The sequence below is a fragment of the Symphalangus syndactylus genome, chromosome 14, assembly GCF_028878055.3.
Source record: "Symphalangus syndactylus isolate Jambi chromosome 14, NHGRI_mSymSyn1-v2.1_pri, whole genome shotgun sequence".
Classification (NCBI taxonomy): Eukaryota; Metazoa; Chordata; class Mammalia; order Primates; family Hylobatidae; genus Symphalangus; species Symphalangus syndactylus.
The window spans coordinates 78,269,706-78,287,735 of record NC_072436.2 but is presented as its reverse complement, the minus strand read 5'-3'; the positions used below and the strand labels follow the sequence as shown (position 1 = coordinate 78,287,735).

The window sequence follows — 18,030 nt, the reverse complement described above, 5'->3', positions numbered from 1 at the left end:
CCGAGGTGGGTGGATCACGAGGTCAGGAGTTCGAGACCAGCCTGGCCAGCATGGTGAAATCCTGTCTCTACTAAAAATACAAAAAATTAGCTGGGCATAGTGATGCACACCTGTAGTCCCAGCTACTCAGGAGGCTGAGGCAGGAGAATTGCTTGAACCCAGCAGGCGGAGGTTGCAGCGAGCCGAGGTCACACCACTACACTCCAGCCTGGAAGTAGTTTCTTTTTTTTTTTTTTTGAGACAGAGTTTTGCTCTTGTTGCCCGGGCTGGAGTACAATGGCGCAATCGTGGCTCACTACAACCTCTGCCTCCCGGGTGCAAGCAATTCTCCTGCCTCAGCCTCCCGAGTAGCTGGGATTATAGGCATGTGTCACCATGCCCAGCTAATTTTGTGTTTTTAGTAGAGACGGGTTTCTCCATGTTGGTCAGACTGGTCTCAAACTCCCAACCTCAGGTGATCCGCCCACCTCGGCCTCCCCAAGTGCTGGGATTACAGGCATGAGCCACCGTGCCCAGCCTTCTACCTTAGTTTTAAAAGTGTGGTTGGTCATGAACTGCACTCCTTAGTTTCTGTTTGTTTCTTTTCAAAATAAGAATATCTTCATAACTTTTCGTTTATTTATTTATTTGTTTATTTAGTTTTTGAGACAGGGTCTCACTCTGTCACCCAAGCTGGAGTGCAGTGGTGCGATCTCGGCTCACTGCAACCTCTGCCTCCTGGATTCAAGCAATCCTGCCACCTCAGCCTCCCAAGTAGCTGGGATTACAGGTGTGTCCCACCACATCTGGCTAATTTTTGTATGTTTTGGTAGAGACCGGTTTCACCATGTTGGCCATGCTAGTCTTGAACTCTTGACCTCAGGTAATCTGCCCACCTCCCTAGAATGCTAGGATTACAGGCGTGAGGCATCACCCCTGGTCATAACTTTTTTATTATAAAAATAACACATGCTCATTATAAACCAGTGAGCAACACTAAAAAGAAAAATCACAGTGAAAGCCATCGAAATGCCACCATCTGTACATAATTGCTATTAAGTTTGTGTGATAATCTTTTGAGACATTTTCTATGTATACATCAATGTGTCAATAATTTGAGAAAATGAAATCATATATGTTTCTTTGTAAAGGCTTTGTTTTATTATATAAGTACTACATGAGCACATTAGCATTGAAAAAAATTCAAAGGAGGCAGACAAGCTCTCCCTTACTTTCCCTTCATCCTCTTTCCTTTCCTTGGGAAAATCACTTGTCTCAGATTTCCAGATCTTTTTTCTATTCATTTACATACATATTTGTAAACACATAAAACATATACAAGTTTTTTTTTTTTTTTTAATTTTTGAGACACAGTCTTGCTTTGTCACTCAGGCTGGAGTGCAGTGGCACAATCGTGGTTCACTGCTACCTCGACCTCCCAGGCTTAAGTGATCCTCCCACTTCAGCCTCCTAAGTAACTGGGATCACAGGCACAAGCCACCATGCCCAGCTAATTTTTAAATTTTTTGTAGAAACAGGGGTTTCACTATGTTACCCAGAGTGGTCTTGAACTCCTGGGATCAATGATCTGCCTGCCTAGGCCTCTGAAAGAGCTGGGATTACAGGCATGAGCTACTGTGCCTAGCCACATATGCAGTTTTTTTAAAAAAACATATATTAAATCACTGAATATGATTGAATTTCTTATTCAGTATATTTTTGGTTACTATTGAGAAAGGGGTCTAATTTTATTTATTTATTTTTGAGATGGAGTCTCGGTGTGTCACCCAGGCTGGAGTGCAATGGTGCGATCTCTGCTCACTGCAACCTCCGCCTCTCGGGCTCAAGCGATTCTCCTGACTGAGCCTCCCAAGTGTCTGGGATTGCAGGCACATGCCACCACACCCAGCTAATTTTTTTTGTATTTTTAGTAGAGATGGGGTTTCACCGTGTTGGCCAGTCAGGTCTCAATCTCCTGACCTCAGGTGATCCACCCACCTTGGCCTCCCAAAGAGCTGGGATTATAGGCATGAGCCACCGGGCCCGGCAGGGATCTTATTTTTAATTAAAATTTCTAATCATTTTAAAGGAGTTGAATTGTGTTTTGAGTATACACTATCTTATATTTATCTACTTTGCTCAACTGTTTTATTAATTCATATGAATTACAACCTCTGCCTTGGATTTTTAAAGTTCCCATTATGCTTGTAATACTGATATTTCTTGCATATTTTGTTCTAATATTTACTTTTCCAGCACCATATTTAAATAACAGGGGTGATGTAGAGATGTGATTCTCAACTTTAAGACGTGAGTGCATCAAACTCACCTGGAGGGCTGGTTTGGGATAAACTTGACCAAAGATGGGCAAGACCTGTACATTGAAAACTACAAAACATTGCTGACAGAAATTAAAGAACCAAGTATGTGAAAAGATACTATGAATTCGTGGATCAAAAGACTCAGTATTGTTATGATGTCAATTGTCTCCATATTCATCTGCTGTTTCAATGCAATCCCAATCAAAATCCCAGAAGTTTCTTTGTAGAAATTGAAAAACTGATGCTAACATTTGTCTGTAAATTCAAAGAACCTGGAATAGCCAAAACAACTTTGGAAAAAAAGAAAGTTGGAGGACTAACACTACCTGATTTCAGACTAAAAATCAAGCTGCAGAAATCAAGACAGTGCTGTATTGCTGTAAAAACTGACAGATATCACAACAGAACGGAACAGAGAGTCCAAAAATAGACTCACACATATATGGTCAATTGATTTTCAACAAAGTTTTCAAGGCAATTCAATGAAAAAAAAGGATAATTTTTTTAAACAGATGGTGCTAGAAAAATTGAAGAGATATATGCAAAAAACAAATCTCAATCTTTACCTCATACTATACATAAAAATTAAGATGAAAGACAGGATAGACTGGGCAACTGATTGAAGAAGACTAAGGGGACACAGCAATGGATGCAATATGATATCCTGGATTGGCTCTTGGAACAGAAAAGTACATTGTGGGGAAACTGGCAAAATTTAAATAAAGTCTGTAGCTTAGTTAATAAATGTTGAGTTCTCGGTTTTGATAATTGTACTATGGTTATATAAGTTGTTAACATTAAGGGAAGCAGGATGAAGGGTATATGTGAATACTTTGTACTGTATTTGTGGCTTCTTTTCAAAGCTAAATTTATTTCAACATAAAGCTTCTTAAAAATTAATTTTAAGGCCTGGGCACAGTAGCTCTCACCTATAATCCCAGCATATTGGGAGACCAAAGTGGGTGGATTACCTGAGCTCAGGAGTTCGAGACCAGCCTGGGAAACATGGCAAGACCCTGTCTCTACAAAAAATACAAAAAATTAGCTGGGCATAGTGGCATGTGCCTGTGGTCCCAGCCACTTGAGAGGCTGAGGTGGGAGGACTGCTTAAGCTTGGGAGACAGAAGTTACAGTGAGCCACGATTGCACCACTGCACTCCTGCCTGGGTGACAGAGCAAGACCCCATCTCAAAAAAAATAATAATAATTAATTTTAAGTGGAAAATAGACTTAAATTCAAAAATTAAAATTTCTAAAATAAAATTTAGTAGAAAACCTTAGTAGCCTTCAGTTTGGCAAGACTTCTTAAATATGATGCACAAGAGGCATAAATTACAAAGTAGACAAATAAATTGGACTTCATCAAAATTTAAGACTTTTGCTCTTCAAAACACATGGCTACAAAAATAAAAAGGCAAGCCAATGACTGGGAGAAAATATTTGCCAAATATATATCTGACAAAAGACTATAACATTTGAAGAGCTAGAACATATGTATTTTGTTTGGCTCAGCCAGTATTTAAAGATTATTTTGAAAAGATTATGAGCTTTCACTTTTTAAGAATAAGAGCTTTAGCTTTTTATTTTTTATTTATTTATTTTATTTATTTTATTTTTTTAATTTTTATGTATGTATGTATTTATTTATTCTTGAGACGGGGTCTCCCTTTGTCACCCAGGCTAGCATCTTGGCTCACTGCAACACTTGCCCCCAGGGCTCAAGCAGTCCTCCCACCTCAGCCTCACAAGTAGCTGGGATTACAGGCACGTGCCACCATACCCCGCTAAGTTTTGCATTTTTTGTAGAGATAGAGTTTCGCCATGTTGCCCAGGCTGGTCTCAAACTTCTGGACTTAAGCGATCCACCCACCTCAGCCTCCCAAAGTGCTGGGATTACAGGCGTGAGCCACCACACCTGGACTATTTATTTATTTTTTTGAGGCAGGGTCTTGCTCTGTTGTCCAGGCTGGAGTGTACTGGTATGATCATGACTCACTGCAGCCTCCACTTCCTGGGCTGAAACAATCCTCCCACCTCAGCCTCCTAAGTAACTAGGACTACAGGTGTATGCCACTCACCCAGCTAATTGTTTTATTTTTATTTTGTAGAAACGGAGTCTCACTATATTGCCCAGGCTGGCTTTAGCTTTTTAGATCCAAATATGAATGTACAGAAAATACAGAAGACAGGAGAGCATGTTAAATGACACCAGCAAAATCCAGACTGTGGAAAACTCTGTAGGACAAAAGACCTAACTTCTTTAACAAATACATTGCAAGGGAAAAAATGGTGAGAGCACAGACCTACAGATTAAAGAAGACTTAAAAATATACCAGTCACTCTCAAGGTGTGGGCTGGGTTTAGATCCTGTTTCAGACACACTATACGAAGTAAAATAATATTAAATAAATATTTTTTGAGAAAATTATAAATTTTAACACTACAGGCTATTTGATGGTAAGGAATTATTGAAATTTTATTTAGTTATTATATGTGTCATGGTTAGAAATAAGAGTTCTATGCTGGGCGTGGTGGCTCATGTCTGTAATCCCAGCACTTTGGGAGGCTGAGGCGGGTGGATCACCTGAGGTCAGGAGTTTGAGACCAGCCTGGCCAATGTGGTGAAACCCCATCTCTACTAAAAATGCAAAAATTAGCTGGGTGTGGTGGTGGGTGCCTATAATCCCAGCTACTCAGGAGGCTGAGGTAGGAGAATTGCTTGAACCCAGGAGGCAGAGGTTGCAGTGAGCCGAGATTGTGACTACTGCACTCATGCCTGGATGACAGAGCAAGACTCCATCTCAAAAAAAAAAAAAGAAAAGAAAAAGAAAAGAAAAGAAAGAAGAGTTCTTTAGCTGGGCATGGTAGCTTGTGGCTCACATCTGTAAACCCAGCACTTTGGGAGGCCAAGGTGGGCAGATCATGAGGTCAGGAGATTGAGACCATCCTGGCCAACATGGTGAAACTCCATCTCTACTAAAAATGCAAAAATTAGCTGGGCATGGTGGTGCGTGCCTGTAATCCCAGCTACTCAGGAGGCTGAGGTAGGAGAATCGCATGAACCCGGGAGGCGGAGGTTGCAGTGAGCTGAGACCACACCATTGCACTCCAGCCTGGCAACAGAGGGAGAGACTCCGTCTCAAACAAAAAAAAGAAATATGAATTCTTATCTTTACAAGAAAATGATGAATTGGATTTACTTCAACATAATTCCGAATGAAGGGAAGTAGGTGTGGTTATAGATGAAACAAAATCAGCCATAGTTGACAATTGTTGAAACTTGGTGGTGGATACACGAGGATTCATTATATTCTTTTGCTTATTTTTAAATATGTTTGAAGTTTTCATTAACTTTGTTTTTTGTAAGCCTTTAGCAGCTAATAATAACTTATTTTTTAAGGGGAGCTTCCTCAAAAAAATTCTAATTTTAGATTCTCTTGAAAAAAATGGAAAGATGTGGTAACACTGGGCCAGCTTCCACAGTGCAACAACCAGCCAGAGCTGAAAAGGATCACGAAGAAGGCCTGATGCAGCCACAGTCCAGACCACTCCCGGGGGCACTTCCACCTGGCCCACTCCTGTGTTTACACTATCCTCCTCAGCCTTTAAGTGTTGGGGTCAAAATCCTGATATGGACTGCCTCACATTCCTCCTAGCATTCTCCTAAACCCAGCCCAAGCCCTGTTGTTCAAGTGGGGCTGGCACAAGGAGGGTTGCCTGCTCTTCCTCAATTTTTCATGTTTTTTTCCCAGATCTTTTTTTCTGTGCCATGGATCCTTTTTGGTCCCCCAAGAATCCAGGGTTTTAAAACTCAAAAGCCAGAAAGCAACACTTCTGTCTCCTGCCTCCTGCTTTCTGCCATTACGTCCCTTCCCTGAGGGAGTGAGAATAGAACAGGCTGACACTTTGGGGAAACGGGCAGAGATGGGAAGGAAAACCAGGAGAATGTGGTTAAGATGTAGCTGTAGAGCTTATACATATCAGATTGGCAAATATTAAAAACTTGGATAATATCAAGTACTGCCAAAGGTGAAGGAAAACAGAAACCCTCTGGGAATGTCATCCAGTATAACCTTTCTGGGAAGAAGTTTAGAAATAGTAAGAGAAGCCGGGCGCGGTGGCTCACGCTTGTAATCCCAGCACTTTGGGAGGCCGAGGCGGGCGGATCACGAGGTCAGGAGATCGAGACCATGGTGAAACCCCGTCTCTACTAAAAATATAAAAAAAATTAGCCGGGCATGGTGGCGGGCGCCTGTAGTCCCAGCTACTCGGAGAGGCTGAGGCAGGAGAATGGCGTGAACCCAGGAGGCGGAGCTTGCAGTGAGCCGAGATCGCGCCACTGCACTCCAGCCTGGGCGACAGAGTGAGACTCCGTCTCAAAAAAAAAAAAAAAAAAAAAAAAAGAAATAGTAAGAGAAACTAAATACAGACAGATCTTCCCACCCAGCAGTTCCATCCACTCCTAGATGCTGAGCCCAGAGAAACTCTTACAAAACATGTAAGAGGATGTCCATTGCAGAATTGTTTGTAATAGGGACGATTTGAAAATACCTAGAAATTTACTAATAGGAAAATAGATAAAATGTGTTATATGCAAATGATGATAATAATTCAGCAGATAAAAGGAATGCTCTGGCCACATCCACTTATATCAACTTGGATCAATCTCAAAAACATAACTTTGATTGGAAAAGGGTGAGAAGCAGAATGCGATGTATACCAACGGCCACTTACACATGTTTTTATTTATTTTATTTTATTTGTTTTGAGACAGAGTCTCACTCTGTCACCCAGTCTGGAGTGCAGTGGTGCGATCTTGGCTCACTGCAACCTCTGCCTCCCAGGTTCAAGCGATTCTCCTGCTTCAGCCTCCCAAGTAGCTAGGATTACAGACGTGTGCCACCACGCCTGGCTAATTTTTTGTATTTTTAGTAGAGACGGGGTTTCACCATTTTAGCCAGGATGGTCTCGATCTCCTGACCTCGTGACCTGCCCACTTTGGCCTCCCAAAGTGCTGGGATTACAGGCATGAGCACGGTGCCTGGCCCACATATTTTAAAAATATGCACAAAAGAACACCAATCTCAGACCTGCACGCAAATCAAACTACAGATTGGGAGGGAAGACACACACAAATCACAGGAATGGGTCCTGTGGTAAGAGGAGAAAAATGAGATTGGGGATGGGCTGAAGGGGGCCAAAAAATAAGGTTAAGTAAAATACAATTGAGTCCAGCATATACCAACAAAGATGCCATGCCTTGAACCAAGAAGTATGGCTAATTCATTTTGGGCACATGAAGTCTTCGCAAACAGAAAAAACTAAACCAAAACAATACATCAGTTAATGTTTAACACAAGTGGAAACAGAACTCAAGGGAGTGGCTGTGGCTACCCAGAGGTCTAATACGCACCCAGAGGTGGCAGAGGTTGGTCACTCTGGGGTTTGGACAGTGAGGGCAGAGGGTGGCCTCAGGCAACTCCAGGGGAAATCAGGTGACCTGGAATCTTCAGTCCTTGGTGATTACTTCTAAAAGACTGATCTCATTCTGGGGTGACCCCATGTCATGGCCTTGAGTCACTTTACTCACAGAAATTCAGTCTCCCTGAGGCACTGCTGACTGCTTTCAGGGAACTTGATGGTCACAAGATTTTCCCACAAAGATTGTTACCATGGGGTGCTTTCCATCTGTTATTAACCTCAGGCTTCTCCAGCAAAGTCAGCATATCCCGGGAACACAGACTCCTCCCGTCCACTTTCGTTGCCTGCTTTCAGTAACCAAAAGCTGTTTCTCAAACGGCATGTTATAGAACTCTGACTAGGACTGTCCAGCTTATTTTTCATGTGGCGGGGACAGGGGAAGTGGTTCTGGCCAACAGCTCTGATAATGCTTGAAGTCCCACTCTTGGGGAATGAAGGGGAGAAAGATAGATGATGAGTTATTTGCTGTCTCCTGAATCCATCCTTCTCTTCTTTCCTCTTCTCCCTCCTTTCCTTCTCCAACATATATTCACTGCTGAGTACACAACAGGCACTGTGCTAGGCACCATATGATTTGAGTCTGACATTATCATATGCCCTCAAGGAGGTTAAACTCTAGTGGGGAGGAAGCAATGATATCAAGCATGATGGAGGCGTGAGGGTGCTTTGAGACATGGAGGCAGACAGCTGCATCTGATGGGAAGGTGTCAGAGACAGCTCGGAGGTGGAGCACCTTGAGCTGAGTCTGGAGGAACATAATGGAGTCAAGAAGAATGGGAGGAACCGGGAGAGGTATTCCTGCTGGAGAGGACAGCGTGGGCACTGGCTGGGAGCATGAAGCAGCGTGAAGCACTGGGAGGCTGACTGTAGTTCATCATGTCTGGATTTGGTGCTCAGGACTGCACTCAGGCCCTATCTTCTCCCTGAAGCCTGCAGCAGGTGCCCCACCCCATCAAGTTCCAGCCCCCACAGCCCCCCAGCTCCACCTATTGACAGTCGCATGTTTCCCTTCTGTTCTCTCTCTTAGGAATTTTTTTTGATGTGAAGCCTTGCTTTCCCAGTCTTAACTCAGAGAAGGTCCCAGGAGGCCAATGCTTCTCCCACCCAGTGCTCAGAGCTCTTATTCCACCATGGGGATGCCTTGCCCGATTCTGAGTGGGTACAGTGTTCACCGAAGAGGCAGCCTGAGGCAGTTGGTAGCAGCACTGAATCCCACCCCAGCCCATTGGGTTTTCAGTCTGAGGGGCTTCTTCAGTGTGTGCCTGAGCCTGGCTGACGCCTGGGCCAGTAGGCAGGTGAACATTCTTCTGGGAGGGGAACTGAAAGCCTGTCGTAGCCAGTTGCTCAGTGATCCTGACCTCCTGGTTTTCAGGCCCTTGAATGGTCTCCTGCCACATTGTATCAGGGTCGGTCTGCGTGACCCGCAAGTACAGCAGAAGTGATGGCATATGCCTTCGAGTCTAGCTTAAGAAAGACACTGTGATTAGCCTGCCTTAGTTTCTGCCTTAGGCTGCTCACTATGGAAGCCAGCTGCTATGTTGTAAGGATATTCATGCCGCCCTCTCAGAGGTCCCAGAGGTGAGGAACTGACGCCTCCTGCCAACAGCCATGTGAGGACCCATCTTGGAGGTGTATCCTCCAGCCTCACATCAAGCCCTCACGTGACAGCAGCTCTGTTTAATATCTTGACTGCAACCTCACGAGAGACCCTGAACCAGAACAACTCACCTTAGCCGCGTCCAAATTCCTGACTCTAAGTTACCATTAGAGATGACACATGTTTTGCTGTTGAGGCTGCTATGTTTTAGGGCAATTTGTTACATAGCAATAGATAACTCATGCAAAGCACTTGGCAACTCTAAGTGGTTTTTCCCGCTGCGTGTTTGGGGAGGCTTCTGGACTGGGGTTTTGCCTCCTCTGCCAGACAGGAAATATTAGGGTTCCCAAAAGATCACAGCAACTCACTCACAGCTCCTTCCCTCGCTCCTTCTCTGTTCCCAGCAAATTGAAGGTACTTCCCTTTAAGCAACCAAAATCCAACAACAGATGCTTCAACAATAGATGCAAAAAGAAATCTGAATTGGGGGAGGGTGAGAAAAGAAAAATAAGAAAAAAGGGAAGAAAAAGATCCATCCCTGTGAGGTCTGAGAATAAAAGAAGGAAAAGGAAAAGAAAAAAAAAAATCACCACTGAACTCTTACCTGGCTAAAACAGAGTTTATCTCCTCATTTCCACCCCCAGAGGTCTCCAGTCAGGGAGGTGACTGGCCTTGGGCACTGGGACATTCCCAAACACTATGTAAACAAGCCCCATCAGACCCTTCCAGCCTCCGAAGCTCTCATTGCCTCCCTTTTGCTAAGTTGGTATTTAAACATTTACCTCTGGCTGTACAGCAAGGTACTTATTACTGAGTGCTCCCACATATGAATAGACCTCGTCTTTTTTCCTGTTTGTATGTCTGTTGTGAGTCATTTCACAAACCCCCTCCTTAAATCTAAGTTGGTAGAGGAAAAGATTTTTCTCCCAGCACCCCCAAGTCAAAGAAATTCCCAGGGGCTATCACGTGGGAAGTTCTGGAGCCCACTGCACTGAGTATTCTCTCTGATCAAAATGAACTTTCCTAAGAACAGCCACCTCCATAGGGGAGATGCTGCAGGGATCCCAGATACACCCACTACCCCCAGATACAAATGGCCAGAGGCCCTTGGAAGCACAACTCCTGGACCTTAGGTCATGGCTGGGGTACCCTCTGACATACAGAAGGCTGCATCATCGCCTGGTCTGCAGCAGTTTCTTTTTGGGTTTTGGCTTCTTTAACAAACACTTAGTGCTTGCTATGAGCCAGGCTCTCTTCTGAGTATTTTAGAAATATGAAGTCATTTAATCCTCACAACAACCTGTCTAGGAAGGTATTTTTACAGATAAGGATCCTGGGGCACAGACAGGTGAAACAATTTGCCCAAGGCCACACAGTGCATGAGTGGCAGGGCCAGCCTGGCGCCATGCTCTGCCCTGAGATGAGAATGGCCCAGGGTCCATTCAGTGAGCATTCTGTGCCACTAGGGCACTGTTTCTTGGCCAGCACTCCTGGGGCTGGACAGGGTTGTGTATGTTGGTTTGGGCTGGGGGGAATCCAGGGGTCCATGTCCAAGCAGGGCATCAGCTCTTGAGGAAGCAAGGCCATGGCCTTACTAGAGAGAACTTCGTCTTCCAGGGCCAATCTCCACACTCAGCTGAGGGTCTGCCCGAGCCCTGCCCAGGGTAGGAGGGGCTCTTCTGCTCAGGCTCACACCTGCCTCCTCACCCCTGCCAGGTTTGTCCCTATGTTTCCCACCTTCCTGGACCACCAGTGCCTCTCAACTAAGGGCAGTTTTGTCCCCCAGAAGACATCTGACAATCTCTAAAGGCATTTTTGATAGTCATGACTAGAAGGCTGCTACTGGCATCTAGTGAACAGAGGCCAGAGATGCTGCGAAACAGCCGACAATGCACAGAACAAAGCCTCACCACAAAGAATGGTCTGTCAACAATGCACAGAACAAAGCCTCACCACAAAGAACGGTCTGTCAATAGTGCCGTAGTGAGAAGCCATGACCTAGGCCCACCTCACGGCATCCTTGAGGCTGAGAACCCCTCCCGTATGATCTGTTTCTTGTTACAGCAGGGGCCCAGTGTCCCGGGAGGGCCACACCCATCCTCACTTTGGCGTCTTCCAGAGGCTGCAACAGAAAGTGAAGGACTCAGTTTGTACTGCAGCCTCAAGTTCTTGGAAATAAAATAAGGATGTTGAGGTCCTGGTAAATGTGGTGGCCATTATTTTGCATCAGGCTCTGTGCTGAGCACTTTACATATTTTATCTTATGTCATTCTCATAAGCCAGTCTGTGATACTATTATTATCCTTCTTTTATAGATTGGGAAACTGAGGCTTTAAAAAAGTAGCTTGCTCAAGGTCACACAGCTAATAAACCTGCTGACAGTCTGCTTTCTAGCCTAACCAGGCCCTGATATACATACTTAGGAAAGTAAACATGGTAAATGCCCAGGGAGAGCCCAACTGACGCCCACCCTTGGCCCAGCTTATGTCTTCCCCTGGGATCAGCACCCCTCACTCCACAGCACAGTTGCAGCTGAAGCCCTCAGGGCCAGCTAATTCTCTTCCCCTCTCTGGTTCTTACAGAAGGAAGGGGAAGAGTACAGAGAAGCAAGAGTAGGGTTAATTTTTGTGCAGGGACAGTGAAGACAGACAGGAAGGGGCAGGGAAGAGATGGACAAGGGAGGGAGGCCTGGGAGCTTTTTATTATTTATTATAGCAGGGGAAAGAATGGGAGGTTTGTTTCTAAGCCATAAATACTCTCCTTTGATCCCTGTGTCTATCAGAGATAAATGAGTCACTCTTAGGCCTCAGAAATTAATGACTGTCCTAATGATCACCCTAAGTGACCTTGTAGTATTCCTAATTCTTGCCACTCCCTGCAAAGTAGCTGTGTCAGGGTTAGACAAGGTTTGGGGATGAGGCAGGACTGAGCAGGATGAAGGTGTAATTTCATTCCTCAGCCCCAGCCTCACTTTGCAGAGATGAAATTGGCCTCTACTCCTAAGGCCAGAGAACAGTCAGAACCAGACCCCAACTTCTGGGCTCTGCCCTCCCTGGCTTTGCTTCAAGCACAGGGATGGGGAGCACTGGGTAAGGAAGCTTCAGGGCCCCGTGGAATTCTGACCTGGGAGAGGGCGGATCCCCAAGGGGTGTGCAGGCCTGCGAGGGGCACCTGAAAGCAAGAGGGCATTTGGAGCAAGTTAACATCTGACCTCTCAGCAGGCCCTGCCCATTCAGACTGGGGAAGAGCTTTGAAGTTTCCTTTGTGTGATGTTTTCATGGCCCTGATCCTACTGTACTGGAATTAGCCCGAGGCCCTGCCCCTTCCCTGGAGATTTGTTCCCCAACTACAAAAGTCTTAGAAAAATACCGCAAGCTCCACCCACCATCCCCACACCACTGAATGCTTTTTCCTTAGGCTAAAATACCAGGGAGGAAAAGGCCTCAGAACCCCCACCAGGAGACATTCTGTGCATGTTTACAGTTTCTCAAGAGGAAAGCAAGGACCCCTGGAACCAGATCTGAGGGCAGGTGCTTCCCAGATAAGCATGTTATGGGGTGGGGAGGATGGAGTAAGGGAGGGAGAAGCAAGATTGTCCCTGGAGGCTTCCTAAGCCACGGGCCAGGTCCAGAACAGCAAGGCTATGGGTTCTGGCCCAGAGAGAAGAGGAAGCAGGTGAACCCAGGCCTTCCGGCCGTGCCCAATGAGCAAACCGTTGTGCTTAGTGTGGCCAAATACCCATCTCGGGGATCTCTCACTCTGAGCTTCACCAATGGCTTCTCCTATACTATTGCTCAAGTCCACCATAAAAGCAGTGTCTAAAAACGAAGGGAGAGGAAGACAAAAGAGAGGAAAGCGGAGAGAGAAAGGGGAGGAGACGGAGAGAAGCAAGGAATCCCAAACCAGCCTGCTAGATTCTGCTAGATTCGGCTTTTCAGAGTAAAGACTCTGAGCAATAGTGCCATCTTGTGGCTATGAGTGGAAATTACAATTAGTTTCTCTCTCTCTCTCTCTCTCTCTCTCTCTCTCTCTTTCTCGTCTACTCATGGTGTTTGCAACTGCAGGGGCACAAGCTATGGATTTTGTTTCCACCCGAGACAATCGCCTCTCCCCCCACACCTACACCGTAAACTACTCCAGACTCTGCACCCTCTTCCACACACCTCTGGGGTGAGTACACATTTGCCCAGTAGAAATACCTGCTATCTGATGTTTGACTCAACTCTAAGACTCATTCAACAAATATTTGTTTTGCTCTTATTTTGTGCCAAGCACTGTCCTAAGACCTGCGGACCTGACTATAAATAAACATGTCTCCTTTCATGCACTTTACATTTTAACTAGGGAGGCAAATATTAAACACATACATATAAAATATAATGGGAGTAGTAACAAGTGCAATAAAGGAAAATAAGGCAGGGGATTCAGGGCTATTATTTCAGATAGGGTAATTGATGAGCTACAACTTTTTTTTTTTTTTTTTTTTTTTTTTTTTTCAGAAATAAGGTCTTGCTGTGTTGCCCAGGCTGGTCTCCAACCCCTAGCCTCAAGCAATCCTCCTGCCTCAGCCTTCCAAAGTGCTGGGATTACAGGTGTGAGCCACTGTGCCTGGTGCAGTCACAGCTTTTATCAGTAGAGATATCTGCTAATATCTGTGCAGAGGCATGGATGAGGTGAGGGAGTAGGGCAGGTGAGTATCTGAGGGAAAAAGGACCTACAAACACAAAGACCAAAGCCATCTGTCTGGATCTTCTCTGAGATGTGACTCCAGAGTAGCAGCCAAATAATATGACACTCAGGAAGTCATCTAGGGTCCGAGGTGCTAAAGCCAACTTTTTTCTTTTTCCTTTTTTGAGATAAGGTCTTGCTCTGTTACCCAGGCTGGAATGCAGTGGCACAAACACGGCTCACTGCAGCCTTGATATCACAGACTCAATTGATCCTCCCACTTCAGCCTCCCTAGTAGCTGGGACTACAGGTGGGTGATCCCATGCCTGACTAATTTTTGTACTTTTTGTAGAGATGAGATTTTGCCATGTTGCCCAGCCTGGTCTTGAACTCCTGGACTCAAGTGATTCACCTGCCTTGGCCTCCCAAAGTGCTGGGATTGCAGGTGTGAGCCACCATACTCAGCCTAGAGCCAACATTTCTCTTTTTTTCTATGCTTAGTATCCAAAGCTATCTTTATCAAAATCCACCTGCTAAGGCCCCCCTAGGACAGCATGTGGGGAGGCTCTAGGCCATTCTGGATTCAGGACCTTCTGGCTCCATTCTGAATACAAAAGCTGACTTTTGACATGAGAAACCTGACACACTCTTCACTCTCTGAGCCTGGGATTTTCTTTCCCAAATAGCTGGGCTTCTTTCTGTAGCCAGTGGTGATCCCACAAGCTTGCTTTTGCTTATATCAAAGACCCCAGATCTCCAGTTGAATGTCTCCACCAAGACATCAGAGTTGAAATTAAAAAGAGCATTTCTTTCAGAGAATAAGCCCAAGCTTTGGAGATCTGGTTTGTAGCCAGTCCCTGTTCCAAGCCAGCCTGCTCTGTCCCTTGCACATTTAATTTTCTAGGTTAACAAACAGAGCAAAGTTTCCAGGTGTGCTTGCAGAATATCACCTGGAACATTACTTGGAGGAGAGAGGCAGGGTGCGGAGCTTTTTCTGAAGGCTTATATTCTATAGGACAGGGAGCCAGTTACTTACAAGTAAAACTGTCCCCAACGAGATTGCTCTATCAGGGCCCATTTGAGGTTGGCTTTTCTAGCATATGAGTCAACATATGAATCAGGCCAGGCGTGGTGGCTCACACTGGTAATCCTAGAGCTTAGGGAGGCTAAAGGGAGCCGGTTGCTTGAGACCAGGGGTTTGAAATCAGCCTGGTCAACATAGTGAGACTCCATTTCTACAAAAAAATTAAAAAATTACCCAGGCATGGTGGCACGTGCCTGTAGTCCTAGCTAATTTGGAGGCTGAGGCAGGAGGATTGCTTGAGCCCGGTAGTTCGAGATTGCAGTGAGCCGTGATTGTGCCACTGTACTCCAGCCTGGGTGACAGAATGAGACCCTGTCTCTAAAAAAAATTTAAAAATTAAAAAAAAAGTATAAATCAAGTATAGCCTCAGTGGACTCTGGGTGGACAAGGGGACTGGTTTCATCTGGTTACTTGACTCAGAAAGTCAAAAATAGGCTGGGCATGGTGGCTCACGCCTGTAATCCCAGCACTTTGGGAAGTCAGGGTGGGTGGATCACTTGAGGTCAGGAGTTCAAGGCCAGCCTGGCCAACATGGTGAAACCCCGTCTCTACTAGAAATACAAAAATTAGCTGGGTGTGGTGGCACGCCCCTGTAATCCCAGCTACTCAGGAGGCTGACATGGGAGAATTGCTTGAACCTGGGAGGCAGAGGTTGCAGTGAGCCTAGATCGTGCCATTGCACTCCAGCTTGGGTGACAGATTGAGACCCTGTCTCAAAAAAAAAAAAAGTCAAAAATACTTGAGGTCTTTTCTTCAGTGTCTGTGTTCTCAATGTTCATTTCATACCTGAGAAGCAAAGCCAGGCAAGGCAGCCTGGTAAATGGGCCCTGATCTTTTCCCAGAGAGCACTTTGTAACCTTGATAACGAGACTCAAATGACCTCCACCAAAATCAAAAACAAAACAAACAAAAGCCCATTTGAATGTTAGAAAACATCTTCACAATGAATCCAGTCTTTTTGTTTTTGCGGTTTTGGCAGCTGCTTTATTTGGGTGTGTTCTTGACAGTCATGGTTTCAAAGGGTTCTTCTATCCAAGAGGAAGTCAGTCCTCTGAAGACCAAGTGTGTGTACTGGGCAATTTGAGCTGACAGCAGCTGCCAACTCATGCTCGGCTCTTTATGGTGGACTGTCTCTTGTGCAGGTCAGCTTGTCCTGGCAGATGCTATCCATGGCAGTGCTTCCCTGCCTGGGCCTGGGGAGAGGCCCTCCTGGGAGATTCCTCTTCTGGCTGAGCCTGTACCTGGACCTGTGTGCAGGTAAGGAAGGTAGGTCATTGCTGCCTTGAAACTAATCCGGTGGATGTACCTGGATCAGAAGACAAAATGAACTCGCCAAAAGTCGAGTCATTGTTAACCAGGGCAAAGACTTACTTGTCCTCTCCCTGCCATGAGAAACAGCTCTGCCAACCACTGTCACATCTCCAGTGAGGCTCTCGTGGCATTTGCAGTGTGTGTGTTTGTTTTTTGGAAGATGGGATCTAGAGAGTGAGAGGGGGTAGGGGTATAGGACTGGCAGCATTGGCAAGGGCTTAGAGCGAGGACATTTGGTAGCTGCCCGTGGGAGTGTAAACATTTCAGGAGGCCAGTCTGGCAATGTGTGTCATGCCAAGAACAGTCCTGGCTTATTGTTATTTATTAATTACTATGGATTTTTAAGATTATCTTTTTTCACTCTCAAAGAATCCTGCTTTGGAGAATAAATGTTATAGTCACCCAACCTTTGGTGTGCTTTTAGGGAATGTATCCTAAGAATATGTACAAAGATGTAGATTTAGGGATGTTTACCACAGGGGTACCAGGCTTAAGAAAAGCTAGAAATAAGTTATGTGGTTAATAACAGAGAATTAACTAAATTAGTTAAATAAATTATAGTACATTCCACACAGTAGAATGCTAGATAGCCATTAAAATGAAATGTGGAAAAATATTTAGTACCATGGGAATATATGCATATTATTAAGGAAAATTACTAAACATTGTTTATATATAACACTATTATATATAGTGTTTAGTAATATATATAGTGTTTAGTAATTTAATATTAAATACTATATATATTTAGTAATTCACTATGTATAGTAATTTAATATTAATGATTATATATATATATATATATATATCATACAAACCTAGTTTACAAAGAAAAAAACATATGCACTGAACAAAAGACTTGAAGAATATACACTAAGCCGTCAACAGTGGTTATCTCCGGGAAGTGGAATTAGAAGTGTCATGTACTTTCTTTTATGCCTTTTCTGTATTCCTACATTTTCTACAAGGAATGTGTATGTTGTAGGCAGAATAATAACATCAAAGATGTCCACCTCCTAATCCTCAGAACCTGTGAATATGCTAGCTTACATAGCGAAAAGGAACTACGTCCACAGATAGAATGAAGGTTGCTGAGCAGCTACCTTTGAGAAGGGGATTGTATCCTGGATCATCCAGAGGAGTCCAATGCAATGACAAAGGTCCTTAAAACAGGGAAGAGGAGCCTGGTGCAGTGGCTCATGCCTGCAATCCCAGCACTTTGGGAGGCCGAGGCAGGCAGATCACGAGGTCAGGAGATCGAGACCATCCTGGCTAACATGGTGAGACCCTGTCTCTACTAAAAATACAAAAAAAAAAATTAGCTGGATGTGTTGGTGGATGCCTGTGGTCCCAGCTGCACAGGAGGCTAAGGCAGGAGAATGGCGTGAACCCAGGAGGCAGAGCTTGCAGTGAGCTGAGATCGCGCCACTGCACTCCAGCCTGGGTGACAGAGCAAGACTCTGTCTCGAAATAAATAAATAAATAAATAAAATGGGGAAGAGGGAGGCAGAAGAGTGAATGTCAGAGTGATGTGATATGATGTGAGGAAGGCTTGACCAGCCATGGTTGGCTTTGAAGAAGGGGCCATG

The 18,030-nt window shown here is 44.8% G+C and overlaps 1 protein-coding gene across 9 annotated transcripts in view; it reads left to right on the top strand.

The window, feature by feature from the left end:
• The window catches only part of B3GNT2 (UDP-GlcNAc:betaGal beta-1,3-N-acetylglucosaminyltransferase 2), a 238,288-nt gene that overhangs the window by 204,950 nt on the left and 15,308 nt on the right, over positions 1-18,030 (top strand). For 4 of the 9 annotated variants that reach the window (XR_010115715.1, XR_010115721.1, XR_010115722.1 and 1 more), the window contains 2 exons: positions 13,443-13,548; positions 16,273-16,387. The gene's annotated coding sequence lies outside the window, so the exon portion shown is untranslated. Of the gene's footprint in view, positions 1-13,442; positions 13,549-16,272; positions 16,397-18,030 lie in introns of all 9 variants that reach the window. The other 5 variants (XR_010115718.1, XR_010115723.1, XR_010115716.1 and 2 more) reach the window with 3 other exon arrangements.